The sequence below is a fragment of the Gallus gallus genome, chromosome 2 (genome assembly GCF_016699485.2).
Source record: "Gallus gallus isolate bGalGal1 chromosome 2, bGalGal1.mat.broiler.GRCg7b, whole genome shotgun sequence".
Taxonomy (NCBI): domain Eukaryota; kingdom Metazoa; phylum Chordata; class Aves; order Galliformes; family Phasianidae; genus Gallus; species Gallus gallus.
This window is the reverse complement of record NC_052533.1, coordinates 109,517,046-109,541,116: the sequence shown is the minus strand read 5'-3', so window position 1 is coordinate 109,541,116 and position 24,071 is coordinate 109,517,046. Positions and strand designations below refer to the sequence as shown.

The 24,071-nt window shown below is 37.6% G+C and overlaps 1 long non-coding RNA gene across 1 annotated transcript; it reads left to right on the top strand.

Annotated features, from left to right (window-relative positions):
• Window positions 1-5,221: 5,221 nt before the first annotated feature.
• Window positions 5,222-18,672, top strand: FAM150A (the record flags this gene model as incomplete). The annotated part of the gene is made up of 4 exons (XR_001465384.3): window positions 5,222-5,306; window positions 12,083-12,163; window positions 13,916-13,992; window positions 16,758-18,672. It is a non-coding gene; the product is annotated as a family with sequence similarity 150 member A (long non-coding RNA).
• Window positions 18,673-24,071: the final 5,399 nt, after the last annotated feature.

Here is a 24,071-nt window from a genome sequence, read left to right as displayed (position 1 = left end):
CTGTACCTCCCTTCCTACAATTTGCAAAAATCATTACATAATTAAATTAAGGCGTAAAGAATATCTTAATTTTGCTTTCTTATGTACTTGCTTTTAAGAACTGCTTTTGTGGAGGTATTGTTTATTTTTAAGAGATACTGCTATCATGCTGATGAATACTTTCATCCTGGCATTGCAATGTTCTGTTCATTCATCTTTCAGGTATGTCTTCACTGGGATATTTTCCTCTTGTTTCTGTCTATTTTCATCTCTATAAATTCTTCTGACACCTTACCAGTTCCTTTATGAATTTCCATTTGAAAGATTTTACTATCACTTTTATCACCATACATTATATTTTTCCATGAAGTAAAAACATCTTGGCATTGTTGCAAGTATGCAAGAAGGAAACAGGGAGAGGTAATTCCTGAATCCATCCCCTTTCTGAGGAATAGACAGAACATACATTGACTCAAAATGGACTTACCAATATGAGTGTAAAACAGATCAGGATCACTGTATGATATATTAAGATATGTTACCATTCCTGTTGATCATATCTTGAAATGTGCTTATTTGAAACACGTTTATATAAGCTTGTAATCTTATGGACTGCCTGGCTGACTCTATTAAGAAGTGACTCCTTGAATTGCAGAACAGTGTAAGATTCAGAAAGGCTTGGTATTCCAACATGTGACATGCTACCTATAACAGTAGATAGTATGAGTTAACAATGGATATTCTGAAAAATGGAAAATTACCATGCCTGGCTGAAAGTGCCAGGCTTTAAATACTGTAATTGAAGTGTGCTATGGAGAGTACTTTAGCATCTTTAGTGTTTAAATCTGACAAATACATTTAGGTAGCAGAAGAAGGGATAGTGCTAACTAATGTCATATTCCCTTGGATACACATGTATTTTCCTGAAACACTTACCTGCCTTGGAGAAGTTTTCCAGAAATGCTTTAATGTTCATTTACTTTTTTTTTTTTTTCCAGAAGTTGGAGAAAATGTGCATTTATTTATTTATTTAAAATACATGGGTTTTCTTACAGAAAGTGAAGATCGTGATTCTTGATGAAGATTTCTTTTTCTTACATACGTGAGTTAAGGGATAGCCATTGAATCATAGAATTGTAGAATGGCTTGAGCTGAAAGGGACCTTAAAGGTCAAATGAAGAGAGATGAACAAAAAACAGGCCGAGACCTGATACTTCTCATTTTCTGTGTTTGCCTAGAATACAGCCTGAAGTGAGACATTGTAGGGCACTCTGGGTAGACTGGGGTGAGACCACGAGAAGGAGTAATTTTTGATGGCTGATTTAAACAGCTTCCCTGAATAATCTAAAATAAGCAAAGGCTGCTGCCTGTTGGGGACACTATTTATGTCTTCATTTTTTTCTGCTAAGGTGATATCACCTCAGGATATGAGGATATGGAGCTGAGAACAAGCTGTGTTGTGTGGATTTGGACTAATCCAGTGCTCTGAGCATGTGTCTTGTTATTTATACTAAAGCAGGACATGAATTTTCCAGGCATGATTATGGCTACATAGTGCTGGAGACAATGCAAACACAGGGTAAAAATTCAGCACCTGTTGTCACAGCTTTGCAATCTAAATGCACAGAACAAAGAAAAGTGGAAATCCTCAGCCAAGGAGATGCAGCTATGTCTCTATTGCAGGCTGAGCACATGCCCTACCCTGGGACTCTGATTTATTTAGTCTTCTACCTGTCTGCACATCCAAATTATTGAAAAATTAGATATTCATTTCAGCTACCAGGTGCTGAACAAGTGCATTAGCTTTACAACAGTGGTTTAAATCAACTGTGGAAAGTTTATGACAAAACTGTGGGTACAGTGGAGATCTGGAGCAGCTGTTGCCTACTGCTTTGCTCGGAGCTTGTTTGCTCTCAGTCAGGCTTTTCACCTCAGCATGGAATAAAACTCTGGCACATCCACACAACTTCTACCTGAAGCCCCAAGTCTTTCTGTGAGGTATCACAACTCAGATTAAGAAAATTAACAGTAGGGATTGTTTATGGCTGAAATTGTAGTATAAAGTTAACCAGTCTCCGTATGAAGCTGGAGAATCCCCTACATTTGTAGCTTCCCTAGATTTTCATCATGTATTTTTATATTCTTTATATTTTAAGCAGCAGATCTGTACTAGCATAATTAATAGTTGTCCATGTTCACTGCTGTCTGTGGAAGGAGTGTAGGATGGGCAGCGTTATGCCCAAGATTAGTAATCATCTGCAGACATACATGGAGGTCCTAATGTAAGTAGAAATGAAATCCTTGAATTATGATCACTTATGGTTATCATCTGGGATTATAGTGATGAGCCTAGGGTCAATAGCACAAACACATTTTATCTTAGATGTACTGTCTGGAGAGCAGTGCAAGTTTTGTAAGTTTAGGCTCAAGAATGGCACAGTCTAAAGAATCCCTCAGCTGATAAAAAAACAATCCAATACCCTCTCCTATGGTATTTATAGTGGCTGTATGTTAGCTTGTGTAGGATGATTTTGAGGCATGAATTGAATAAACTCTCTCTACTCACTGTTTCCTGCTCATGTGGGTTTCTTTCATTTTCCTGTTTCTTCTGTAATTTTGCCCAGTGTCACTTCACAGTGTTCTGATTTCAGCAATGCATTGTCAATCCATCTTGTTTTATTACATGTTGCTGCTTTTCATTTGTGAAATTAATATGTCAGGGGAAATTAACTTGCTCTGTGAGGATGTGAGCATGCATTACAAGAACAGATATTGAGATGTCTCTCTTAATAGGTGATAGGTACCATACAAAATATGACTGGAGCAACTAAGAACAGGCTAAAAGCCGGAATAACCTAGTGTAGATGTTCTGTCTTGGTGATCTTTCATTGCCTGATAAAAGAATCCTGTATGGGGTTGTGATCCTGCTTCTGGCTGTGGTGTGATCTGATTGGGAGTCAATGTTAACTATTCCATTCTTACAGGATGTTCATTAGTTTGATTTAAATTGTAAGTCCTTTCAGACCTCAGCCTCATAGTTATGCAAAGTTAGGAGAGCTTCCCTATGTTCAACATGGACAATTCTAGAAACCTGGTTTTGAGGAAAAAAAGTAGAAAATTACTATGGAAGAATGTGTTTCTGGCCACAAACAGTGCTGAGGTCCTCATATGCTGCTGGAAGACAAGAAAAAATATTGTGCTTGTGGCAGGCAATTGATAGTTCAGGCAGAGCTGCCCATGCCATTAGAGCAAGCAGACAAAAGTGTTCCATTGACCTGTGCTGCCTGTGTTTTTTATACAAATGAACTTGGGTTGTCTTTGTGGAGGGCTAGTGGCTCACCAATTGCATTTCAGCAAGCAAATGTATTGTACCATATGAGAGGAAAATGAACGCCTGAAGAAAGCTGAGGCGTGGGCACATGTTGAAAGGATGATTGCCTGGAGGGCTGGCAGCTGCGGCAGGCAGGCAGTGTTGTCCAGCCCCTGCACCACACATGGCTGACCTAGTTTTCTGACTGGGATGGAGCAAACCCGAGCCAAGAGAAGTTGCTTGTAGGAAGCAGACCCTGCAGCCTTCACTCTCAGCTACAGCTGTTGTGTGTGTCTGAAATGCTGAGCTCCTTTTCTCAGCATCATATCATTTACCCTGTTTTGCTGCCTGAGTATTGAAGGGTGGGGTTTTGGCATTCTGTCATCTTTGATATAGAAGGACATCTTCTTTCCTGGTTATATTATGGATTTTTTCCTGAAGAATTTTAGGCAAAAGATGGTTACTGTTCTCAGAGCAAATTCTATAGACTTCGAAAGAGCCTGGCTTCTAAACATCATTTGTCAGAGCTAGAAGTGGCCTGCTCTTAGCCCAGCCTTCACCAGGGTTCGGCTGTTCCTCTTTGTTGGTCTACTTGAGGTATCCCATTCAAAACTCATACAGATTTTTCACTATTGTCTTTTCTTATGCTACATTCTGAGTACAATTTTAAGGTTCCTGATGTTTCACGCCAGTAAAATTCTATGTTTAAGTTTAGAAACGTTGATATTTCATTTGAAGTAAGGAAACAAAAGAAATTTATGTCAGTTAAAACTGAGATTTTCAAGGAATGTTAAGTAAATAATGTGCCCTCATCTTGCTGAGTTGCAGTGGGACTTGGGCATTTTAGCTTAAAACCCCAGCCTAAAAGTACACTCATGTGAGCTCTGAGAAACTGCCTTAAAGGCAATGGTAAGAATTTGTTTTGGCAGATAATTAACATCTTCCTATAGTTTGAAGGGGAACTTACATAAATGGCAAGGAAATATTTTTAGTGAATAAATATGCTTAGCTTCAGGTCTCAAGGTTGAGACATAATCAATTCATTGCATTAGTGCTAAGAAAGGTGTTTCTTTTGAGTTTAATATAACATGTAGTTGATATGTAGTTTGTCTGCAATAGTAAGTACAATTACTGAACAATCTTTCATACAGTTTTTCAGTGGAATATGCATAAGACTTGGAAGAAATGTACTATTTTTAAGAACATTTACTTGCAACAAAAGTTTCTGCTGTAAGTCACAGGCAACATCCCATTGCAAAAAAAAAAAAAAATCCTAGTGAGTGGAGTTATTTTGTTAGGTCACGTTTCTGTTAGGTCACACTTATGATTCATGTAGCTGTTCTGAGACATGTCCTTCCTATTTTACTTTTTGGAAAAAGTGCCATATATGAGAAGGGACTATTTTAAAATAGACAGTATTTTTCACAGGAGAGTAGTACTATTTTTTGACTAATAATGGTGATAAAAATATACAGGGACTGTATCTGTCATAGCTGATCCATAGGAAACTTTTCTCCAAAGGTATTTATTATTTCAATACCCAATGTATGGTATTTTGTTTGTATGTAGGTATTTTGCATAATTTCTTCATGTACTCAAACAATTTTCATTACATGATACCATATTTATATTTATGGTCTTTCTGAATGTACAGATCAACTAAGTTCTAAGATGTACAGAAATGGTTGACAAAAAATCTGATAGCATGTGTTGTAGGATGACCACCACTTAATATTCCACTGTGAATTAAATAAAACATTTCATAATGTTGTATGGAAGGAAGGAGTGCAAAAGCACCTGGATTTATTTGAGAAGTTATCACAGAATGTCAGCGAGATTGGAAGGGATCTTGAAAGATCATCATTATTGTTGCTCTTTACAGAAGATTTCTTGTATATCATGATTTCAGTGTTTTTACTTTAATTCATACTCCATAGATATATTTGTTTTCTTCTCTCCTCAGAAATTTTTCCAAGAGATTCCAGTCTAAAAGACAAATTCATTAAACATTTTACAGGTAAGGAAAGTTGCTTGCTCTTAACTTACCCATATATTCTAAGTAGGAGTAGTCACATGTTAGCTTTCTTGAGGTTAGTGAACCAAGTTTTACCTTTGTAAAGTTACAATTCCATCATTTAGGACCAGAAAATTTGAAGAACTCAGAATGAAGAACATTTTGGTTTGAGTGTCTCTTTGAATAATCTGGCTTAAAATAATTTAAAAACACAGTGAGCTAAAACATTAATGCTTTAAAACCTGTTGCTTCATTTTTATGGTCCTATTTATACTTCCTGATTTGTGGCTTCACAAGAAGATTAAAAGTTGTAGTTACTGAATATATACATATATATCCTATATATCCACATGCAAACATTTTGCTGTATGATGTTAAAAATACGTCATCACCTATCTACTGTCTCTGGCAAATAATATTTAAATGAGAGAACTCAGTAGTACATTTTTTTTTATTTTAAATATATTTTTTTCTATAATATTTGTCAGTTCTACCATATTAATTTTAAGACTGTTAATTTTAAAGCTTCTAGTGGGACTGCATATATCTTTCAGATCATATCTATGTGGCTATGTAATTTTTTTACTATATCAGCAAAACACTTTTTGTCTTCTATATCATATTTATGTGTGGATGCTTGTTTTAAATTAGCAAAAAAATACAGTAAAGAAACGTTAAATCAGTGTAAATGAATCAGAAAAAACATTAGCTACGTTAAATATGGAAGCTTAATGTGAATACAGTCAAATACTTGTATGTGAAGTTTGAAATGTAGTTGTATAACTGCACGTGTAACACCATTTGTACTTTATTTTGTAACTACTGGATTTTGAATGTAAGCAAACAAACAAACAAAAATAGCTGCCAACAGCAATGTGCTTGTGCTGATTCTTTACTTTCTAGTTACATATATTCTGTAATTCAGAAAAATGTAGGTCTGGGTATATGGCACTGCAAATCTGATTGTGATTTTAAATGTTATTGGGATTAGTGAAACTAAAATCTGGAGTAAGAGATGGCAGTAGGTGCATGAAAAAGACGATTGGAAATTTTGGACAGCCCATGGCAAGAAAGTGAAGAATTTGTTGTTTCCTTTGCATGGAAGAGGGGTCCTCAGACCTTCAGGATTAAGCACAACAGTAAGAATCTTTTTGCCAGCTGCCCACTGCAGACTAATAGCATCTACAGGAATGGTGCTACATTCAGCTGCTCTTTCACTGTTACAGTAAAAAAGAATAATTATGAACATTGTAATTTTCAATTCATATGAAAAATGAAAGGAACATACAGATTTGAACTTTGCTATCCTATGTAGCACAGGAATACTGGAAGATTCTATTCTAAGGAGGGCAGACAAGAAAGTTTTGCTTGAAATAATAATTAATATTTCCATTTCATTTTTAACTTGGGAAATTTTTCGGCCATCATAGCAATCTCAACATAAGAATTTGAGTAGGCTAAATGATGACTGCAGAACAAGATCCTTTGCTCAAAAATAGCAGCGAAAAAGACAGACGTGAGTTTTACAGAAGATATTTTGAGAATACTAAATCACAGAAGTGAAAAAGAGCAAAAAACACAGGCCTGTTTCTGGAGCCATTTATTAAATTAATAGTCTTTTTCTGCATGGGTAGTTGTCATCAAAATTGCTGAAATTATTTGACTAAGAATAGCTGGAATGAATAAGGAAAGCATGTTCATTCCAAAATTCTTGGAAGTTTATTTCTTTGTTGGCTCAGGATTGCTGCCTACATCTTTTGTTTTTTACTATTATTATTTTTATTTTTGTTATACTCTTAGGACCTTCAATGATGGGGTATTCTGCCTGATGTGTCTTTTTCACAGCTTTATTTAATCCTTAGTCTTTTTTCTTATACAGTCTACATTTATTTTTCTTGATTCTGTTCAAATCATAATCTTTTTTCTATCCTAGTTAAGTAAACTATTTCAAGGTAGTCCTTACTTGTGCAAGACTTAGGACATTCTGAACTAATGAAGTTGTGAAAAAGAGGAGAGGAAATCAACATTAACTTTACAGTCCATTGTCTTTACAGTTGCAAGGTTAAGAGAATTATTCTATACTTTTAGTTTGCCAAGAATAGTAGACATTTTAAAGCCAAAAAAGAACTGTATTTAACAATCCTTGACTGTAGGAAAAGTCATAAATAATATGAGTCATAAGGCTATCTATCAATTTGGTTTGAAAAGCCTATCGACACAGATTGCTCTATAAGGCAAAAATAAAATTAACAGACTGTATTTTGTGGTAAGGAAGAAAGATGAAAAACCATGTATTACCTGAAGGGACATGGAATTTATTTAGTGACAAAAACTGTTGTTAACTTCATACATCTTTGGAAATTTCAAATTGCATACTTTCTCTGCAGCCTAATTACTCACTCAGACAAAACATAGCAACAATCTTCCAGTTCAAGGTCACAGAGACTACTTTGCCAGTTTATTCAATAAGTTACTTGTGGCTGAAAAATCACAGAATATAGAATCACAGAATTAGAGGGGTTGGAAGGGATGTCTAGAGATCACTGAGTCCAACTTTCCTGCTAAAGTAGATTCCCTACAATAGGTCATGCAGGTAGGAATCCAGATAGGTCTTGAATATCTGCAAAGAAGGAGACTTCACAACCTCTCTTAGCAGCCTGTTTCAGTGCTCCATCACTCTGTCTTTAAAGAAGTTATTCTGCTTATTTGTGTGCAACTTCCTATGTTCCAGATTTTTACCATTGCTCCTTGTTGTAATACTACACACCTCTGAAAGGAGTTTGGCCTCATCCAATTGCCTCCTGCCCTTTAGATATTTATAAACACTGATCAGATCCTTCTTCTGTCTTCTCTAGGCCGAACAGACCCAGATCTCTCAGACATTCCTCACAGGGAGAGGCACTTTATCATCTTTGTCACCTGCCACTGGACTCCTTCTAGGAGACCCCTGTATTTTGAACTGGGGAGCCCAGAACTGAACACAGCACTCCAGGTGTGGCCTCATCAGGGCAGTGTGGAGAGAGGAAGGATCAGCTCCCTTGACCTGCTGGCCACACTCCTTTTAGTGCATCCCAGGATACCACTGGCCTTCTTGGTCATGACAACATATTGCTGGCTTACAGCCAACCTGTTATCCACCAGGACCCCTAGATCCTTCTCGGTAGAGATTTTCTCCTTCAGGTCATCCCCTAACCTGTACTGGTGCATGCGGTCATTTCTCCCCAGATGCAGGACTCTAAACTTGCTTCTGTTAAGCCTCATCAGATTTCTCTCTGCCCTACTCTTCCATCTGTCCAGGTCCCATTGAATGACTGCACAGCCTTCAGGTATGTCAGCCACTGCACCCAGGTTTGTATCATCAGCAGACTTGATGAGGGTAGACTCAATCCCTTCATACAGGGCACTGATGAAGATGTTGAACAAGATTTAATCAGCGCTGACCCCTGGGGGACACTGCTAGTTACAGGCCCCCAAGTAGGCTCTATGCCACTAATCACAATTCTCTGAGTTCTGCCACTGTGCAAGTTCTCAGCACACCTCACCATCCACTCATCTATCCCATACTTTCTAAGCTTCATTACAAGGATGCTGTGGGAGACAATGTCAAACACCTTGCTGAAGTAAAGATATACAATATCCACTGCTCTTCCCCTACCTACCCAGCTAGTGATGACACTGTAGATGGCTACAACGTTGACCAAGCATTATTTCCCCTTGGGGAATCCATGTTGACTACTCCTGCTAACCTTCTTTTCTTCCAGTTGATTGGAGATGCATCCAGAACCAGTTGCTCCATCACCTTTCTAGGGATGGAGGTGAGGCCTCTGGCCTGTAGGTTCCTGGATCATCTTTCTTGCCCTTTTTGAAGACTAGAATGACATTGGCTGTCCTCCAGTCTTCAGGCACTTCTCTTGTTCTCCAAGACTTTTCAAAGATAATTTAAAGCAGTTCAGCAATCTGCCAAACCTCTGCCAGCTCCTTCAGCATAAGTGGGTGCATTGCATTGGGTTTCAATCTGGAAATCTCATGAAATCCACGTATTACTGTAAAACGTATCTAATTTTCAAATCAGTTAACTGTCACAAAGAGGACTCCTCTGTAAAGCCTCCACTATGTAGAAGATTGGCTCTTTTACCAGGCTGCTAACCTGCCTTTGAAGTGGTAAAATAAATAATCTTGCCCAGAAATGCTTCCTCTGACTAAAAGGTTAGTCAAAGCAGCGTTCTTCATATTGATCCTTTTGTAGCGTTACTTGAAACAATCTATAAAGTCTTATTCAGGCTCCCTGTGTGTGCTGAATTAAGAGAATGAAGGTTAATTTAGACTTATTCAGTTAGTTTTGATTTATATCAGTGTTTTCTGATTAAATCTCAGAAAACTGGTCCCTAACTGGCAGTGGTAGTATTCTAAGTGTGTGTATGGGAATGGTTAGAACCAATGATTGAGCACCTGGAGAAGAGGTGTAGCCAGCCCTGAGAGCACAGGTGGAAGCAAAAACCTGTGTGACCAGAAGGGGTGGGCCCAGGATCTCCCCCTCCCTAACCTCATTTAATTGCTGGCAGCCAAAAAGGGTGCATCTGCAATTGGAGGTTGTCTCCTTTGGAGTGTTTGGTGAGCTTTGATCCTTGGAAAGGAGTAAGTGGTTCCTTCTTTATTTATTGGATTGTGACCTCTACCTTTCTTCAGATATCCAAAACTGGTTTAAAGCAGCTATATTTACTTCCACGTATTATGTGATTTAAATGTTATGTTTTTGCTCTCCTTTTCATCTTGGGTGCTGTCACTATTACATTCCTGGGGCTATAAGTAGTTACGGAAGGCCTTTGGTGACTTATAACCTGTCAGCTATGGTCTGAAGACCAGTACCTTTATATTATTATCAAATATTAATATGAGTAGTTGACATGATATATCCAAAGAAAAGAGCAGTGGCTGGAAAAGTAGACAGCAAACTACACCCTGGGTGCACAGGGATTTGCCTCATCCAAATGTTAAAACATATACCGCTCTCTGCAGGTCTGTACCCTTTTCTGCTAGAACTACTTCAACTAGAAACTATGTTCTTAGGTAGTATTCAGCTGTAATGTTTCCTCAACATCCATGTTGTATTCATAAAGAGCTTTATAAATGATTGTTGTGGAAATTAGAAGTATTAGCAGGTCGAGCTACTTAACTTTAGCAGGGCTTAGAATTTCATATTTGCTTAAAATGTTGCTTTTACATACCTTTAGGAGTAATATCTGCATACTTATTAATTATTTCTTCTATGTTATAATATGGACTAATGAACTAAGTAAATACTGCTGTAGTTGCACTGTTCTATTTTTTACCACATAGATAATGTTACCATTATTTTGAAATTAATGGAATTTCAAGGCTAATGTGGTCTATCACTACCAGGTTTTTCATTTATCTGGATCATGAGTATAGTATCATGAATCATAGAATAGCTTGGGTTAGAAGGCACCTCAAAGGTCATCTGTTACCCCCTGCCATGGGCAGTGTTGCCAACCCTGTCAGGCACTGCATAAGGCTTCCAGCACCTCACCATTCTCTTGGTGAGAAATTTCCCTCTGGCATCTAACGTAAACCTGCCCTATTTTAAATTAAAACCCAAATTCCTCCCATCCCCTGTCCTATCACTCTTAGACCATGTAAAAAGTCTGTTTCCCTCCTGTTTATAAAAATCACAGAATTATAGAATTGTAGGGGTTGAAAGGGACTTCTGTTGTGTCCAAGTCCCCTGCTAAAGCAAGTTTCCTACAGCAGGTCACACAGGTGGGAGTTCAGACAGGTTTTGTGTATATCCAGAAAGGGAGAACCCACAACCTCTCTAAGCAGCTCTGTCACCCTGACAGTGAAGAAGCTCTTTGAGTTAGCATGGAACTTCCTGTGCTCCAGTTTCTGCTTATTGCCCCTTGTTCTATTGCTGTGCATGCCAACAGAAAGAGTACACCCCCATTGACTTGACTCCTGCACTTTAGGTATTTATAAACAGTTATGAAATCAACATTTATAAGCTCCCTTTAAGTATTGGATGACTGCAGCACGGCTCCCTGGAGCCTTCTCTTCTCCAGTCTGAAAAAGCGCAGCTCTCTCAACCTTTCTTCACAGGAGAGATGTTTCATCCCTCTGATTGTCTTCATGGCCTTCCTCTGAACCCTTTCCAAAATCTTCATGTCTTTCTTGTGTTGGGGGCCCTAAACCTGGGTGCAGTACCCAGATGGGGCCTTACAAGGGCAGAGTAGAGGGGGACAATCACCACCTTGTGCTTTTGGCCACCTCCCTATTGATGCAGCCCAGGATACTGTTGGTCTTCTGGGCTGTGAGTGCTCACTACTGGCTCATGTTGAGATTTTCATCTACCAGCACCCCTAAGTCCTTCTTGACAGGACTGCTCCCAAGGAGTTCTCACAGTCTGTGTACATATCTGGTATTTCCCTGACCAAAGTGCAACACTTTGTTGAACCTCATTAGGTTCACAGGGGCCTACTTTTTGAATTTGTTCAAGTCCTTCTGGAAGACATCTCTTCCTCCTGTCTTATCAACAGCACTACTCAGCTTGTTTAGTAGTGTAGTAATAGTATCACTTTCTGTTGTTTCAGTAGCAGATGTTGTTATAGTTGTGTTTCATCTTGATTGTTTAATGCATAGCAAGATATTAAGAGTAATTTTATCAAAACACCTTGAAATCAATTCTACGTGTTAGCCGTGTTGTTTGAAATTGCAAAGTAGTGCCACTGAAAGCTTGTAGTTAACTCCTGTTTACCCTCTAACAGGGCCAGTCACGTTTTCATCAGAGTGCAGCAAGCACTTTCATCGACTTTATCACAATACAAGGGACTGCTCAACACCAGCTTGTAAGTAGCAACTAAAGTAATTTAGAATTCTAACTGTGATACTTGTTGTAAAGCAACCTGTTTTCTGCTTTTTCTGCTCAGTTTTTGATGTGCTGATCCTTCTGTAACAGTTGTTTTTTTCTCTGTGAAATACTGCTAAAGTATTTAACAAAGTCTTCTAATGCACAAAGATTTTTCTATGTTATCTATATATCTATTTATATATAATGCAGTTGCAGTCAGCTACGTATAACAGCGTTCCTTCTAAATCCTTCTGAATGAGACTAATGTAAATGAAATGAAAATTCTGGGGGAAAAAAATCAGGCCTGCCAATGATTAGGTGGGTTATGAAGCCATATTCTCCTTTCCATTTCCATTAGCTCTACTTACTAACTTGTGCAATTAGATGAAATCTGAACCATTTCCTACCTTCTGTTAATCTTCAACAACATAGTTATATCTTATTTTTGCATACATGCCAGTTAGGGATGACAGCTTTCTATAAAGTTATGCATATAGCTTCGTAAGTACACATAACGATGAGCCAGATACATATCTGTCATGTGCTACATAACAAAAATGTCATGTATTTTGCATGTCATCTATCTTGAATATACATATCCACTGTACATGGATATTGTTTGGACTGCCCTGAGTGCTACATTTTTCCTATTAAGAAATATGGTTCTGATATTTCTGTTCTAATTAAACATCTTTTCTCTAAAGTTAAAAATGAGTTTGCAGCTAGCACTGTGAAGAACTGATTTTTAAACTTAACTATCAACACAAAAATTGAATTGAAAAATGTGATTAAAATCAAATCAAGTTTTATTTCTCCTTTTCTTCAACCAGACCTAAACCAGACAATGAATTTCATTCAACCTGAAATGTTCTGTTGATCTGGAAAGAGAGTTCAGTTCTCAGAACTGTCTCTACCTTATTGGCACCAAGATTTAGAATAATTATCAAGGTTGATCATAGCCAGGAGCTTTCTGCCTCTCTTTAGAGGGAGTTGATATTTTCTTTCTGGGAAACCCTACCTGCTGCAGAATGTCTAAGGATGGCTTACTTCCTCTCTTGCTGATATGGTTATATTTTTTTTACGAATATTCCCTGAAGCGCTGATCCCAGGTTGATTTTGCTGATCCCAGCAGTCTCTTGCTGTTTGGCACACTTTCAGTTAAGCTTTCTCTTAAGAAACTTACAAAGCATGAGAAGAGAACTGCACTTCCTTGTTACCAAATAGTTAGATCTTTCCATCAGAAAAGATGGCAGTGGCTCAGGGACCACTTGAAACAAGTGGTCCTTTGATCTCAGAACACCAGAGTGGGAGAACAAGTGCCTCTAGTCTTATGATTAGAAGGTTTTAGGCGTGGAAAAGATAGATTCCTATAAAAGTCAATAGTAAGTGGAACAATAAAAAGTTTGGAAGTCTGGTGTCAGAATACTTCATAGTCTGCTTATTAGAATAGCCTCCCAAGAATGAGCTAAGTTCCTTCAGGTAAAGCTGGGAATTCAACTTTGTCTTATACATCTTAAGAGTAGATAATGAACTGCCACCATCACTCACACTTCCTCTAGAGCCCAAGATAGAATAAAGTATAATTTTGCATCTTGCACTCGTAATGTAATGTATTTCCATCAGAGAATGGTTTTATTGTATTGAAAGCCTTAAAATCTAATGGAAGTTCTACATTTAATTTTACAGCATTTGAGAGTATCTGGCAGTTGAGATTCATTATTGCTGTTGGTATTTTTTTTTGTTTTTTTAGATTATAAAAGGTGTGCAAGGTTGCTAACAAGATTAGCGATGAGCCCTTTGTGTACACAGTCCTAGGATGTTTGCTATGTAAGTATCATTTTTTTCCTCACAGTTCTTTCAAAATTCTTTAATAGTCTAATGATTTACTTCATATTTGTACCTTGTTATTTCATGTGCACACAGAAATATGATATAAATAGTGCATCAACATGGAACTCTGGCATTGCTATTAAGACTGGCTAGATAGTCCTGGAAATATATGAAAGCCCTGGTGTCTCTGATACAAGTCCCATTGTAATGTCCTACCAGTCCCTGGTGGCACTGTAGACCGTAGTTATGTTCTGGGTCACATCTTGATGTCAGAACTTTTGACAAGACTAGTTGGTGAAGGTGAAAAATGCATGAAGACTTGATCAGTGCATTTCAAGCCTTTAAGTAAGAGGGCTCTGTTGTTAAAGCATGGAAAAAGAAGGCCTTGGTCTCAGGTCCACAATCTTAATAGATACCCTATCACTTCATTCATCGTCAGGACCTCTCTTCATTCTCAAATTGTGTTCTAAGAACTTGACTAGGGTTAATAACATAAATAGTGGTGGGAGTAAACTGAACATAAAGATGCAACAAAGCTGAAGTCTTTAATTAACAAGCTGTGGAAGGTACCAGCTCATGAATAGCATGTTAAATATGTTAATTAAACAGCAGTATCGCCGATAAAAGGAATATCTTCAAGTGAACTGTTTTCTACTATGTTGAATATCAATGAGATGTTTGCACATTTCATACCACTTTGCAAAACAGCACTGATTATTGTGGGCCAAGAAATATATATAAAATCAGTGAAAACTGGTGTATTTAAACTTCTTCAAAGGCTGTTTCCTCTCACAACCTTCTTCTGTCAAATACTGCCTGGAGTTTGGTGAAGCAGTGTGTGTCACTTCTTCCTGAATCAAGACTTCAATTCATACTAATCAAGAATAAGAAAGAAAGAGTAGGATATGAGTCAGTTAATTTGATTTCCAAGTGGAGGTGGGATTCATTTTGGTGGCTGTGTAAAAATGCTTAGAAGAATATGGCAATAATTCAGTGCTGAGAAGAAATGACATATTTTCTTTTTCCTTCTCATTTATTTTCTTAACTCTTTTTAGTCTGTTTGGCCTCTTGCCTTCTGGGTCTTGCACATGGTTTTGAATATACTGGGGCACCAAACCTGAGACTGTCTAATGGATGCTATTACTTTGTCAGGACTTTCCTTTTGCCAGAAATCCTTTCTAAATGTCCTTTAATTTTTTGTTTGTTTGTTTGTTTTAATCCCTGCAAAACTATATGTTTGGTAGTTTTCTTATTAAAATATCTGCATTCAAAACCATCCTGGAAATCTCTCATTTTATGAGCTTTCATCTATTTTATCTGCTTTCCATTCATTTGTATCTCTTTACTCCTCTGGCTTCATGACTTGGGCCTTTCAGAGACATTTCTGAGTGTTCTAGTACTTTTTTTCCCTTTTCTTTCAGTCTGGTGAGTCAAAAGTCTGCTTCCATATTCACAGTATGTAAGCCACTATCACATCCCATTTCCAGCTTTAAAATATGAAATGATCATAAGTTGTTCCTGAGTTGCAAAACCAGCTGTTCTAATTTGCCTGCCAAAAATATGCTGAGATGACATGTGGGAAAGGGAGGGTAAGCTATGTTAGCAGCTCATGTGCAGTGTTCACATAAAATTGTCTCTAGGCTGACTTTTTCTCTACTCTTGAAAACAGAGAGAACATTACAGGAAAAAGCAGAGCTATGATCTTGCTGTTTTCCAGCTTCCTCTGTGCTTCCTTGCACTGTTCCCCCACTGGGTGGATGGAGTAGCTAGTTTTCATGAGAGCTATCCAGTATCTGCTTGAAATTGATATATTTTTGAGAAAGATGAAGGACAGCAGAAGCTACTCTCCCTTCCCTCTGACTAAATAGGGCAGCACAGGAGTTGCATGTGGTATTCCCTTAATAACACTGGATGTGTAGTATGATTTGGTGATTGCATCTACTCCAGCTTTTGGCACAGAGGATCCTCTCAGGCTTTTCCTCTCCACCCTCATAGTAGCTTACAGTGGACTGGGTCCTAGCTAAAGTTTTACGTAAGGGAATTTACCTTTGCTTTAAAATCTTGAGAGAGTCCTGAGGTGCTCAGTTGTCTGCAAGAAAGAAGGGCAACTGTTCAGTCAGATGTCTTCGAACATTTCATCTTAGTGTGTTAAAATAGGCTACATTTTCCTCAAATCCAGAACTCCAATGCTATAACATGGATAGTTTTTTCCTTCCCCTGCAAGTACCTGAGCAAAAAAGGAGCTGTGGTCTTTTCGTGTTGGAAACGAAGCTTTGTCTTGGAAAATTGTTTTTCACATCGAGGTGGTAGCATGCTGTAGCGGGAGCCAATGGGCAGAGCCTCGGACTATGCTTCAGCACCATGGAGAAGGCCAGGGAGGGGGCTTGGCCTGTACCGCTGGGTGGAGTGTACTGCCGTTAGGGCTTTGAGTATTTCTTTTTAATTCAGGTGCTTGCAAATGGCAGTGAAGCATTTGACAGAACTCTGTGTCCACAAATGTGTGTAACTATATTCGTGAGATGCTTTCTTATGAGATGTGCAGCATGAAGCGCTGTGTATTAAACCTCTTTGCGTCAACACTGAGGATTTACCGTGGCCAAACTCATCAATGTTTGCAGAAGGGCAAGACCCACTGGTGGTCTGGAGTGAAGACTTGTGCAATCTGCAGAAAACTGAAAACTGCAGAAATCAGAATTATACTAAGCAATCGTCTTCTGTGTTTTGAAACTAGTTATAAAATGGCATGTCCTTTTATCTTGCAGACTTTCTACTAAGGAGAGAATTCTGATTTGCCAAGAAAGTGCCTTGAAATCTTCCAGGACAGAGAAGACATCTTTTACCTTTTTGATTTTCGTCATTTTGTTACTAGATGCATTTTATTTTCATATATTTGTTGGACATTCCATATTTGTGTAAAACATTATTTTATTTTAATTTGTAAATTTGTTGCCTATAGTTCAGACAAGCCAATTATTTAAATACATTGTATATAATGAATACTAATAATATACTGATTAAATGTTATAATCATATGCAGGGAGTTGAAAAAATTTTGCTATTTCTCTTGTTCCATTGTATTTACATCATTTTGCTCAGGCTCTTACTTTCATTATTTGCACTAACTTGAAATGCAGAAGTCTATGTAACTGAAATCTGAATAAGCTGTGGGGAAGTTTTACTTGCCATGGAAGATATTTTATATTATGAAGCTTTGTTAATATATATATTATTGCGCATCAGAAAAAAAAGCTCAGAAATGCACCTTGCTTTCAGGAACAATTGTATGACTATTCTGGATTATCATCAGTTACATTTGTACTGGCACTTATGGAAAGAGTTGCAAATAATGTAAATATAAAGACTGGAAAACTGCAATGCAGTTTTGATGGAATAAAGAACATAAAAATAAACTATTTTCTAGGGGGGGTTATTTACATTTATTAAGAGGTTACTTATTTGATACGCAAACTTAACTAACCTTGCAAAGTGGAAATAATTTTCCACTGAGAACTGCGAACTATTGTGTTTATTGCAGCGTTTATTTTTAAGAGGTAAACTCTATTCAATGGGACGCCAATAAAAATGGGTCATTCACCTACTGTGGGCAACAGAAACCTTTTGTGTGAGTGAAGAGAGAATTATGAAAGAGCCCCGTAGGAGAAAAAATATGTCAAGTTGTATGAAACTGAAGTATAGAATGAAAGCGTTTGTCTTGCAACACATTAAGGTTTCCTATTTGTTAGGAATCCAAAACACAGGTGCTAAATTCTATTTAAACTTACATTGTGATGATAACAGTTAATACCCATTTATCTCAACTGTTCTTTTTTTGCAAGCTTTACAAAGGTTTTTTTTATTGCTATACAAAGAACTTAGTACGAAAGGAGAAGTGAGGCATTTATGGTTAGGTGTAGCGTAATTGACAATGCATGTTGATCACTGTGCTCAGGTCACAACTCTGTTGATTAACTGACTTCAGAAATTCTCCCTCAGAGTCAATCTATCTTTTCTTTCAGTATAGGCTTCATGAGCCCTTCAACTTCTATGGACAACACTTCTCTGTGTACAGACTAGCAGGAAAACTTTGATCTGGGATTCCTTGTCAAATAGACATTCATCTACCTTATTCTCACGTCCAGAGTGGATTTGTTTCTTCTTTCTAAATTGTTCACTGCCTTTCAGTATCGAAACTGTGTTGTGACATGCCAGTCAGTTCAGTTCACACCTTTTCCAGGTAGGGTCACATTCTACCTGGGTAACAGTATACTGAAGCAACTGTTTGACATCTGCTCCATACTCACAGCTTTTGAATTAGTTACTCTTTCTGTAGTCCTTGGAAGGCTGTCGAATGCTATTTGTATTTATTCCTAGTAGTTATTTCTCAAAATTTCTCAAACTTACTGCATTGTATTCTTTTGACAAGAGCAAATTTTTCAAGCCTTGTTCTAACAAGGTAGGGGGTATTCATACTGAAGCTACAACATAGGTAAAATCCTTGTTTCTGAATGGTGAAATAGGTAACCTTGTTTTCTTTGAGAATTCAGATCAGAGGCTCTGAGAAAAGCTTCTGTCTTTAGTCTTGATTTTTTTAATTATTATTATTATTTTGCATTCTTTGTTTTCATCTCAGGTTTTTGTTTTGTTTTTTTGTTTGTTTTGGTTTTGGTTTTTTTTCCCTCAAAAGAAGTACTCCATCCCTCTTTTCATTCCTCAGGAAAGGTCTACTGAAGATAACGAAAGGAGAAGCAAAAAAAATCTGCTCTTCTGATTATTTTGGGAAATGAGGATTCCAATTAGAAAACCTCAATTGGTTTGTCTAATGCAATTTCTGGACGTTAATGTGCTAAATCAAGGGCTTCGCCTTACTTTGTCAGAATAAAGTTTCTTCCTATTGAGCACTCATCCCCTACTTCTGGGAAGATTCATAAATATTATAAAGATACTAAGCGTAGATTCATACACCAATTAAAACTTTGTTAAAAGGGAAGAAAGTGTGTGAAAGGAATGACAGAAGGCAAAGCTTCTATTCTTCTAATTTCCTAGAAGTTTTGTAGGTTCGGCTTAGGTTTTGGGTGGTTTGGTTTGTTTGTTAGTTTTGGGGTTTTATTTTTATTTTGTTTGGAAACGAGGTATTCTATGAGTCAGCTGTGGCACGTATTCTTTTCTTTTTGTCCCTAGAGACTTTTTTGTTGCTCAATGTGCTTTGACTGGCTGGAATTTAAATTAGATGTTCTGTACTCTTCCTCTGTTATTTCTCCTATTCACCAAACACTATTCTTCACTGTAGTGCGTAGAGGTGCCTTAGAATATGAGAGGAGATGCTTTTAAGTAAGATTTGCATTTTTCTAAGTTAAGCAGCCACATGTGTTTTGTCTTCCAGCATTCCTTTAGTTTTTTCCATATCATTAAACTGTAGTAACGGTTTGGCTTTGAAAATAAGGTTTGCTTATCGTTTTCCTGTAAGCATGCTTTCCTTTCATGTTCAAGAGGTTCTGTCTAATTTCTATCCTGATAGAGAATATTGGGTAGGGGCAGCTCCAGCAGCTGAAGTAACATCTCAATCCAATCTTTCACTCTGTTTAACTGATTCTTTTTCTCAGACAACTTCACTGCACTGAAGACTTCTGAATTAGTAGTGAAAACCACTGTAGGTAAATAATGTATATCTATATATAATTATAGTAATATATCTATATGTATATAATCAATATCTGGTGTAGTGCAGAGAAACTCAAAAGGCCATCAGTGATTTAACCTGAATGGAGACAATAAAACAAAGCTCGGTTTTCTCTTTTAATTGCTGAAACTTATTTTTCAGTCACAACATTTTGGAAAGTGTCCTAGGCTGTATTTCCGGTGCTACACAAATGCACAGCTAAAACTTCATTCTCATCTCAAAGAAGTTAAAAGCATAGAGTAAAACTAATCTAGGAAAGTGTACATGGAAATAATGACCATGTGGAGAATGGATTGAGTGTGGGCGGTCTAAAGACACCACTCAGTGTGATTTTTGACAACAGACATCAAGACAGCCAAGCAGAGTTCTCTAGTTCTCTAAGGAGCTTTTCCCACAATGAAGACTGATCTTCCGAACAAAGCAGGCAATAAGTGATGCTATGAGAAAACTTTGTACGAATGAGAAATTGAATTTTCAATACAGGGTGAGACATAAGCTTTAAGAAGAAAATTAAAACCTTAAAAATGAAGACAAGGAAAAATAAAGCAAGCAAAAGCTCAGAAATTAACTCTGGACAAAAGGTGAAGACTTGTAGAAGTGGTGGTGGACTAACTGGAATTTAAAATAACAACATGAATATACACTCAGATCATATCATAAAGTTTGTAGAAAAGGCTATAGACATTTTCAGTAGGGGACTAAACAAAAAAGAAACTGAGTCTTAGAGAAAAGGTAGATAGATACAGTGGGAACTGGAAACCTCTAATTATTTCTTCCTGGCCAAAGAAGTCAGCACCCTTTCGATGCCGCTCAATCTTCTTGATCATACATAGGATCCCCAACCCATTCAGGTCTTGTAGCAGAAATAAAGATGGTAAACAGAAGTAAAGGCATTTCTCCCACACATCAGAACAACCTAGCACAGGGAGATTTAGTGGGAGAGAGCTGGAGCATCTAGTTGGTGAAGCGGGCTAGGATGAGTGGCTGTTGTGCTGGGGAAGCAAGTATCCAGCCCAACCACTCTCATTATTCCATGTCCAGATGCTGTCTGCACTGAAGCTGGGCTGTGAAAGATGGTTAATATGAGAGGAAATAAAGGAGAGGTGAAAATAAAATGAATGCTAGACAGCACTTACTGCTCTGCAGTATGGGATTGAACTTCCTAAGCTAATATTTGCTGCTGGCCGATGGTTCCTGCGTAGGGCTAATGAAGATGACAAAGGGTCTGAAGCAGCTCTCTTATGAAGAAAGGCTGAGCAAGCTAGGTCTGTTTAGCCTTGTGAAAAGAAGACTGAGAGGGAATCTTATCAATGTCTATAAATATCTAAGGTGCAGGAGGCAAAGGGATGAGGCCAGATTCTTTTCAGTGGTGTGTGGCAATAGGACAAGGGGAAATGGCCACAAACTGAAGGATAGGAGGTTCCTACAAATGTGCATAAGAACTTCATGGTAACAGAAACAGAGCACTGGAACAGGCTGCCCAGGGAGGTTGTGGAGTCTCCTTCTTTGGAGATATTCAAGACCTGCCTGGATGCCTATCTGTGCAATCTGGTTTAGGGAGCCAGCTCTGGAGGGAGGTTGGACGTGGTGATCTCTAGAGGCCCCTTCCAGCCCCTACAATTCTGTTATTCTGTGATTCTGTGATTCATTTTCATTTTTTCTCCATTAACCCTTTTAGACAGTTGAGCTTACCAGCTAGTCTTGGACACTTACTTCCTCTTTGTCCCCATGAATATGAATGTCACAGACAGTTAAAAAAATGAGATACCAGCTGTTATTATTAAAAATCTACCAGGTCAAGGTTTATGAGGGCGTGGAAGAGATGAATCCAGAAGCAAAACTAAGCTTTCATTGTAGCTTCACTGTTAGAAAATGATAGTCATGTTTTGACAAACTAGTTTATGCCATTTGCTATCACAAAATTTGACCAGGAATATATATTATTTTCAACAGTTTATATCATACCATCACCATTTCACCATCCATGTAGACTGATTTTGCCATGGTGGAGTGTGATTAATTTAGCTTTGATGTTCGTTTGTCCATAATTCTAGTAGTCTTTGCTGGAGATCCCTGCCTACCTGAGGCCTTTGAAGGGTAAGCAGCTTTTATTCCTTTGTCTCTGTGTCCACAGCTGCTGCATTTGGGCTTGTCCTTGCTGCAGCCTAGGGCTTTGCTACCCCACTATTATTGCTGTTTTTTTCCATCGCATTATAGCATTACTAATGTAAATACTGTTTTGGAGGTAGAGAAAATAGCTTGCATGGGAAATTCTTATGGGAAGATTGCAGTTCCTAAGAAAATTGGCATGATGCTAAAATAGGTCATATATGTACAGAAATTGCTATAGAGCACTGGAAGAGAAGCAAGGTGCTAGGAGACTCACGCACTGAGCATTTGGATTTTTGAGTATTTCAGCACCCTTGTGTAGCTAGTGATACCTTACTGAAGGGTGAAGAGACAGGAAGCTTGTAACATACTGAAACAGCCTTATATTTTTGAAACTGCAAGTTCTTAGGAGCTGGCCTGGAATGCTCATAAGCTTGCTGATACCTATATCCAATGAAAACTTCTACCATGATAGTTCCTAACAGCAAAGTTTAGTTTGCTTAGTTTTGTTTTACTACAGGATTGGAAATTTTATTGAACACTTCTGATACAAAAGAAGCAAAAGTCTTGAAGCAGCTGAATGGGGGGTGACCCTTTCACTGCACCTCACAAGGCTGGACTGATTGCTGTTTGTGGCTCTGTCAGTTTTGCTCAGTGATCACCACCCTGAAGATGCAAGAAATTTCTGCAAGTTAGCTCTCTCTCAGAACTTCTATATGTCCAGTATATAGAGATAGACACAACTATCTCTATCTTCTTTAACAATCTCCTTATCTTTCATTGGGCAAAATGAAGTTATAGTGCAGTCATCAAAGAGCCTCAAGCATATTTTACTCTCTCCTTGTGTTACTGGATGATACAAGTCAATGTGATATATGAAGATGTTGTTTAATGTTTTTGGATCTCTAAACTTCTTTGAACTTGAGATATTTAGCAACTTTTTTAGGAATTACAATTTGTCCAACTTCCAGACAAATATTTATAAAATGTGTTGTATTGTATTTGTGTGCCAGGGACTTCACATTTAAGCTGACTTGTGAGCTACTCAAAGCTATGTTCCCCAGATAAAAAGAGCCTGGATGAAGAGGATCAAGTTCTTCTCCATGATTACCAGTCACCTTGCTTTCTATATTCTAGACTGTGAAATACAAAATATTTGAATTTGCTGGGAGCAAGACTATCCAAGTATACTTTCATCATACTCTAATGATGAAAAGTTGGAACATGAGCCAAATTAATACATAGCTAGATGAAACTGTAATCTGTGTGGTTATTATCTAAAAATGGATATTTTGTAGGATGTTACAAGAAAATACACCATGAACATCATAATCTGATCAGAAAGAAAACTAACTGTATCAATTACATGTAATATTGGAATATATTGGAAATTCAGGGATTTATCTCTTTTTAGTAAAGTGAGGAAAGAAACTGCCCATTTCTGCTCAGTGTAATGGAGACACAAGGGATGTATCTTCTTTGGAATGTTTTGGTCAGTAGTCCTATTTATTTAGCAGCCTTGAAAATTTTCACTTATTTTAATTTTCCTAGAAAGCTGTTGAATGGCAGCTAAGACAGTTCTACAAAAGTGAGGGATCTCTTTTTCCAAACCTCCTGTTCTTCCTTTTTAGCTGTTGTTCTCTGTAGAAGTCTCTTATTCTGCTGTACAGCTGTTTTTCATCCCCTAGACATTTTTTCTGTTGACATTAGAATTCCATTTTAGCATTTGTATTTTAAAACAATGACCAAATAATTCCATACACCTTAATTCTATGTTCATTCAGTGTTTTTTCTGTCTTGCAAACTTATTAACACAAGATAAAACAATGTATTTTAGTCATAGCATGTATCTCATTACACTAGAACTGGGCTAGAATCTCCCTGGGCTCAGAACAGAAACAAATGCTGATGCCAACTGAAGAACTACTTTTCTTCATGCATGAGGAAAGGAACCAATGTTTTTGACCAAACAAGTGATCATGGAAAAGACAGAAGTTCCTAGAGATGACTAAGCCAACACTGAAATGGAATCATGCTAAACCAAAGAAAAACCAGGACAGCCTAAGATGGTGTGACTGAAAGCCAAAAATGTTCCTATGGGGTGTGTGGACACAAAAGTTAGAACAAACTTCTCTTTCCTAATTAAAATAAAAAAAGGAATAATCAAGACAGTAAAAACGTATCCATATAGTCAAGACATGCCCACGCAGGAATTGTCAGAAACCTGCCATCTCAGGTGTAAGTGCTGTAACTGGTATCCCAATTCAGTGAATAAAAGTCTTGTTGGTCT